Source organism: Eucyclogobius newberryi, unplaced genomic scaffold, assembly GCF_026437365.1.
Source record: "Eucyclogobius newberryi isolate DKJ021-1_F unplaced genomic scaffold, fEucNew1.0.hap1 SCAF_9, whole genome shotgun sequence".
Lineage (NCBI taxonomy): Eukaryota > Metazoa > Chordata > Actinopteri > Gobiiformes > Gobiidae > Eucyclogobius > Eucyclogobius newberryi.
Genome location: NW_027316532.1, coordinates 4,483,437 through 4,491,338, shown reverse-complemented (window position 1 = coordinate 4,491,338; position 7,902 = coordinate 4,483,437).

The window sequence follows — 7,902 nt, the reverse complement described above, 5'->3', positions numbered from 1 at the left end:
CGTTTGTGTGAGAGTTTTGTTCAGAAATGTCCAAAAATAAATTCCACCGTTGGAAATCTTGTGGCTCATTTGACTACAATAGGTTGTGTTCATAGTGTTGAATTCTGTCACAGTGCTGGTGTCCAAACTGCGTTCCAAATTATTATGCAAATTATGTTTTTTCCCAGATTTTGCCAAATAGTCAATATAAATGACAATTTTCAAGTCATCAAACTTTAGTTCAAGTACAATTCGAATGTTTTTTTTTTAAAATGTTCCAAATTATTACATAACAGAGTGTCATACCATGTAATTGTTGTAAAGAACTGATAATTTGTTAAATTTGAAGCATTAGCAGGTCATATTTACTGAAATCAAAAAAGCTATTTCAATCAAAACATCTGAACAGGTCAAGTTCAATTTTAACATCTTAACCTCATATTTGATAGATCTTTCACGTGAGGATGCTCCAAAGGGTCTCAATAGGGTTGAGGTCAGGGGAAGATGGTGGCCACACCGTGCGTTTCTCTTCTTTTATGTCCATAGCAGCCAGTGATTCAGAGGTATTCTTTGCGGCATGGAGATGATTTTGTTACAGAAAGCACGGTTCTTCTTTTTGTACCATTGAAGAAAGTGGTCAGTCAGAAACTCCACATACTTTACAGAGGTCATTTTTACAACTTCACGGACCCTCCTTGCTGACGTCCATCCATCCAGGGTTGCACGGCACTCATAAGTGAAAAAGACTGTTTGAAAAAGAGTCTTCATGTATCTCTGGAGCCACAGGAGCCGTTTCTGCTTGTGAGCATTGGTTAAGGGCCGAATAGGTTTATGCATAACTACAAGCCTCTGGAGGATCCTACAGCTTGATGTTCGTAGCACTCCAGAGGCAGCTTCAAATACCTGTTTGCTTCTTTGTAGTGGCATTTTAGCAGCTTCTCTCTTAATCCAATGTATTTGTCTGGCAGAGACATTCCTCATTGTGCCTTTATCTGCATGAATCTGAGTGTGTCCTGAACCAGATACAAATCTCTTAATAGTACAAAGATCACGCTAAAGATTTTGTGAAATATCGAAGGTTTTCATACCTTGTCCACGGCATTCAACTTTTACACACTTTTTGGTACAAGAGAGATCCTTTTTCTTTCCCATAAAATATATTTTAAAATGGTAGTCTGCTTAATAATGTGGAACGCCCTTCTTAAGTAGTTTTTCTTTTAATTGGACTTATCTGGCAAACTAGACTGACCCAAAGAGCCCGGAGACACAAGACCTTACACGAGTTTCACTGGAAAACAAACACAAAATTACCTTATTGACACTTTAACACAATTTGCATAATAATTTGGAACGTGGTGTATATGAATAAATCTGGAAGATTTTTCTGATTTTAAAATACATTAATCTTATGCTTTGAAGTTCACCTTTGTTCCTGAACACGATCTAGTTTGTTTAGTTATATGTATAAATAAAATAGCTTTTTTTTAATGATTTGATTTGATTTGATACAGCTCATTTAAAACAATATTTCAGTTCAGTGCAGTTGGTTTTATGTGTGATAGAGGAAAACTAGCTGAGCACTGATCAATCAAAAAGATCGATACATCATATTATGGTGTCATATGAACACAACCTATTGACACGGCTGAAAGCTGAAGGTCAAGCTACATAATATAGCATAATACAGCCACTTTAAAATGTTGGCAAAGTCCACACTTATAAACTTATATGCTTATATGCTGATGAACTATCCGTTCCTGCAAATGTTCTGGCAGTTTGACTAATGACTTAAAGAGTTAATCAAAGACAATTTGTGTTTGAAATTTGGATTAATGATAACATTTTAAAATCCATTTGCTATCCACAAACTAAATTCAACACAAAAATTACGACATACATATTAAAATGTTTAATTGTTTTTGTATTTATAGCATTTTTTTTCAAACATGAATTGTCACAACATTTGCTAAAGGCCATTTCCTCCCATTCACAATACAGACCATTTTAAATAAACAAAAGAAAATTTGATTTACTGACAAACTGGTCTATAATGAATTGAGAGACTGAACTATTAGTGATTATAAAAATATAAATAATATAAAATATTGATTTTTGTTGATTTTCCATGTGACCAGGGCTTTTCAAGTAGAATTAGATTCAAATTTAATAATTCTCTATTTTTGCTAACATTTGGCAGATTCCAGGCCCCATGTCCATTGTAATTCCAAACTCTTAAGTAATATTTTTCAATCCTTTGAGACAAGAGAAAAGGAAAAGCGAAACACATTTTGACGAGAGAAAGAACGTACACAAACTGCTTCCATAAAAAGGACAAAAATCGCCTTACATTGGCTAGTTTTCAAAATAACATGTTATCCACAATCATGGATTTACTTAATACAGTATATGGGGGGAAAACTGCTGGATAGACAAAACCTCAACAATGCTTTTTCTTTTGGAACTTTTTGAAACTTTCTTGCCATTTCATTTGAACATTTTCTGATCACAGCATCTTAAAATGTTTTTGTTTTTTACTTAAAAATCTGAGGTTACCAATCAAAAAATGTCATTCCCTTGTTATTTGTATTTGCTGTATTTCATATTTGTTTATTCTGTGTTATATTTGCTTCCTCCAAATCCAAATGTCACTCTAATATTGTTGTGCCGGGGCAAAGCAAGAGCTAAAATCCTTTCAAGATGAAATATTATCCAGGTTTTGGAATTAAAACTCTTCCTTTGGTGGTTTAGAGATCAGATTAAAAACATATGAGTTTGTTATGGCTGGACATTTGACCTCAAAGTTGACCGACGTCAGACGGACAGCTGTTTTGAAGTTTCACTCCAGCAACGACATTTTCATAACTATAGCTCAGTATATTTGCATGTTAAGTAGTTTAGTTTAGTTATTTGCCATTTGCAGTTAAAAACCGCATTGGATAGTCACACATTAAAGATGCATTGTGTAACATTTGTGGAGGCCTCCTTGTCTCCGTGGAGTAGTTGTTGCTGCTTTGCCTGGAATGTTAAAAATTCACAGAAAAAAAAATACAAAATTCATAATTTTCCCCAAATAATAATTTCTTATTTTTAGAAATGTTTCTTTTAGTCTTCTTTCAACAAATAAATATATGTGATCAAATGAGATTAAAAAAAAGTTCAGCAAATGAGTTCCTTTTTTATTTTATTTTTTAATCAGCTTTTGTAAAATGTCTTACATCTTACTTTCAGAAAGCAAGTGCATCTCAAAAAAGTTGAAATTTTGAATAACTTTTTTTTTTTCTTAAATCAAATTTTGATTAGAAATTTTCAAATCTTGTTTTAAATCCTCTGTTAAAACATTAAGTAATTTACAATTTTGAGGTATTTCAACATTCGGGGAACCATAGGGAAAAACAAAAACGGAACATTTATCATTATGGTACATTTTAAATATTAATCATGGTTTCATTTGTAATATATTGTAATAACTTGAAGTGCAAGGCTTGTATGGGTGTAACATAACTTAATAGTCGTAAAAATGGCAACAATGCTTAGGCTACTAGTTTTAAGGCAGGTCTCAAAGGGTTTTCATTTCAGGCAATGAAACTGGAGATGGACCTGTCCTCAACCACCAAAAAGTTACATAGTGCACCTTGAAAATCATTTTCTTTTTGGCATTTAGACTCTAGTTTCTTTGCGTTTTCTGAAAGCCAACCTTGAGAAACGACACAGTGGTTGCAGCTGCATTACCACTTCCGTAAGTAGCTAAGTTGGGAAATCTAAGTTGGAGGCGATCTCAGCAAGGACGTGATATTTTGTTTTTGGATTTTTGAAAGGTCTTTTTCCCATGTGACAGAAGACTAAAGGTCAACATTGTGTTTCAGAACATGGGAGAAAGAGGGGGCGGACAGGCAGCAGCCGCAGACAATGCAAAAACAAGACCAAGGCTATTAACGCTATAAACTCTTCTACAATGGTGTATTTCAGTCACTCACTACTTATGTTAATCATTAAGTATTGTGTTAAACATGTTGTGCAATGTTTTGTATAAAGTGGACAACCCAGTCTCGGAATATAATTACTTTAATCCAGTTGAGATGATTTTTAGTTTGACGATTTTCATCGTCAAAATTGACAAAAAAAATGCTTAAAAATAAAACTAAGACAAATTGGCAAATGCACCATGTCCAAATAATACTAATACTCATTTTTGAACAACGTTGTAAAGATTATAGAAAGCAATCATCAAAAATATTGAATCAAAATATATAAATTGGACATCTTTTTCTTAAATAAATCTCTGAGACTGGGTTGGTTTCTGTTAAGATGGCTGTAGCTACGACAAGTATTATTACGTTTCTCATTTACTTTAAGCTTGTATCATATCCACTTAAAGATATATTTATGTTTTATCACTGTGGGAAGGCTGTTGTGGCACAGACCGATCACTCTGGAGTCACAGCAAAAAAGCCCCTACATACGTTTGTACCGTGGAGATTTTTCATGTATTCGCTTTGGAGTGCTCTATAAAACTTATATATGCATACTAATGTTGGATACGTATTTATTTTGTGTGTAAATAGTGAGTTGAGCATGGTTTTAGCCCTCTAAGTTATTTTTTGGGGGCGGGCGGTTGGGATTGTGTTGTAAACAGAGAAACTCATGGATCTCCTGTTACGTTGTTATTTTCTATTAAAAATCAAATGTGTTTAAACATGGGCTTTATGCATTTAAGCAGGATGTCATTTAAGCAGCAAAGAGCCAGAGGAATCGCTCAATTCAGGGCAACTTTTCTGAGTAAAAGGTGAAAGGGTAAAGGTTTTTGTTGTAATTTCTAGATAAGAAAAACTAAAGAAAAGTCTAACAATAAATTAGAGTGTATATACGATATCTCACATTTATGTAATCAAACTTCAGAAATAGATTTGTGTGTTGTCACTGGCAGTGTCTCGCTAACAGCTAAAGAACAAAACTGGCAAGTTCTGATTGCAGATTTAATTAAATGAGGGTGTTTTTTGTTCCACAGAGCTCTCATACGCATGCAAAACATAATAAACAAATGTACCAGGAAGCCAAAATGATGTTGGCTTTTACAACTTTTATAATACAGAGGCGCATTCAAACTTACATAAGACATAATCAGCCAGGGGCCAAACACGTAGCGATGGAAATGGTTTGGAAGTGTTTGGACAAAAAAATGACTGAAAATGACCATGATTTGTGCAGAAAATGCATCAACTCTACACAGAGTGCTCAGTGTTTGTACTGCGGCCGGATTCTGAAGGTTTACTCTAAGGAAAATAACCGAATAACGTCTTTTTAAAGGAGACATTTTACGATTTTTTAGAAAGTACTTAGTATTGAAGTTATGACACAAATTGGGAAATTTTAGAAACCCATATGTATCACTCGGATAATCGCAATTAAGTACAGGGATGTGGGCGGGGATAGGGGGTAGGTGAAAACAGGACTTTTCGGAACACAGGAACAGGATTACTCAAACATGCTTTTTGGTCAAGTTTGAGTGAAATAATTATACTATAGATTGCACCAATTATATATTGGATATTCCTGGTAATTATTCTTGGTAAGTGCAATAATGTAACAGAAAGAAAAGAAGCTTTGTGGTGGATGGACACAAATGAGTGCCACCAATAGCATTTCCATTTGAACTGCCAACCTATTGGGACTATATGTTGAACCATTCCTGTTTCCATACATTACATTTCAACAGTATCTTGATGCTTAAAACTACCAAATAATAATTAAAAAAATATAAAACTTTTCCGGGTGATTTTGAAAGTTCTATCTGTATCCCATTTGAGTTATCTGTGTGAATTGAAAGCACGTGAAGAGCGTCATTTGCAGTTGGTTGACGTCCAGCGGAAACAGATGCTGACACTGGCTGTTGCCAACACAAACAACACGGCCCAGAATAAACCAGGGTTCATGTTGTCCCAGAGGAGGAGGAGGACAGGGCTCTTCTCACTTGTTCAATCACAACTCCATCAGTCTGAATGTTCTGGTTCTGTACCTAATCTCACTCTTTTGAAATAAACAGAACTAGTTAATTTACAAAAAAAAACAATGATATAACAGATATATTGTAAAAGCATCTATTTGGGTAAAAATGAGACCACAGCGCTTTCTTTCTCTAAAAAGCAGGGGAAGTGTGCCGTTAGCATGCTAATGTTTGTTAGCTTTACCTGTGACTGCATTCTTTACTGGGTCATGTGGGGTTTTAAGGTCAAATCTGTTCCAATGGTCAGCTGGAAAAAGATGTGTGGGTGGCACGGCAAGTTGATTGTTGATCTAACGAGCTCACGCCACATGCCGTCCAGCTGCAGTGCACTGACCCCAGTCTTTCTGTAGCATTTAAGGCGCGAGAGGTCAGACCACACGCCATGCAGTGCGGTGGCGCCGATGTGGGTGCTACAGCGCTCCGGATCCTTTCTCTTAGATTGAACATTCGCCGGCCTGAACCCATCTATTCACTGTACTACTTTTACTAGCTCCACACATGTACATTACATCATAACTGCTGATATGGGGTCATAAAGTGTGTTGCACCACATCAGAACTGTTAATCGAGACCACGAAGCATATGAGGCATAAATCTAAATAAAACTTCTGTGCTTAGCCTTTGTCTAAAGAAAAATCAAGAAGAAAAAGAACTGAAGTGGACACAATCCAAAACCGTGAGTAAATAGTACTTTGTTTACCAGTACCAGTAGTTATCACATGAACTTGTGGTGTTACCACTCGGCAGTCAGGCCCTGGCTACGTTCACACTGCAGGTCGGGACAGTGAGAACAGCACACATCCGACCCAGGCCACTTTCGTATGTGGAAATAAATCCAATATCCGACTTGAATCTCAGGTCCTGTTCATCCGAGCTATAGGCCATCCACTCGGCGACATTTCGGGGATAAATGTCACGTTCTGAGTCAAGTGCCAGAAAACAACAGAGAAAGTGGAGAGAAATGGCAGGCAAGGACCCAAAAACTGTCAGTGGAAAGAGTTTGTGAACTAATCAATTCACAAATAAACAAATAAAATCAGCTAAAAACAGAGGGTTTGTACCACAATCGGACCGTATTTGAGGAGATTGAGACGGAGTTGGCCGAGCGAGGGATTAAGGACGTCAATAAAAGGAGCGGAGGCGGTAACCTGCCCTTTATATTCCATAAACACGGTGCACTACCTGTGATGTTGCATTCTTTTGTGCACATGCAGGACACATCAAGCTGCATTCCGTTCACACCAGACACAAACAGCAGTCATGTTGTTGGGCTTGATTCCCTGCAGTGTGAACGAAGCCCCTGAGACAGCAGTAGCACCGCAGTGTCCCGCTCCTCGTGTGAGTGGCACCGGACCGCTCCAGAACAACAACCACAGCTGGACCGCGTGCTGTCTGAGCTGAGGGTTAAACATCAGAATAAGGCGTTGATGTTTTTGACGTTCCTTATGTGTTTTCCATCCAAGACTTTGCAGGTGACGGGTGATGGCTGACCGCATCACAGCCGGCTACGACACATCGGACCCCAGCTTCTCAAGATGTGCCAGCCACCAAAGCCACACAGCGCCACTAAAACAATACACGCATTAAGCAATGGACTAAAGTGGTTAGTATTGTCAACAAGAGTGAATAGCTACCTGGCGCAGCGAGGACAGGGCGTACACAGGAGGGACAGGGCGTGCATGAGCCGCAAAGAGAGAGAGACGAAAAAGACGAGGCGCTTTTATATGCCTTTGGCGCTACCTACTGGATGGCGAATTTTGGCACCACCCCATACTGCCACACCGGTAAAGAAAGTGGAAGCGCTGAAGGAGTTGTACAAACTATAGACATAAGTTGTAGCCTTGGGTAACGGTCCATCTCCCTCCTTGTTTGCGAGTGGGCAGCATTGGACAAATGGCCTTTAGGTCAGGGGTGTACAAACC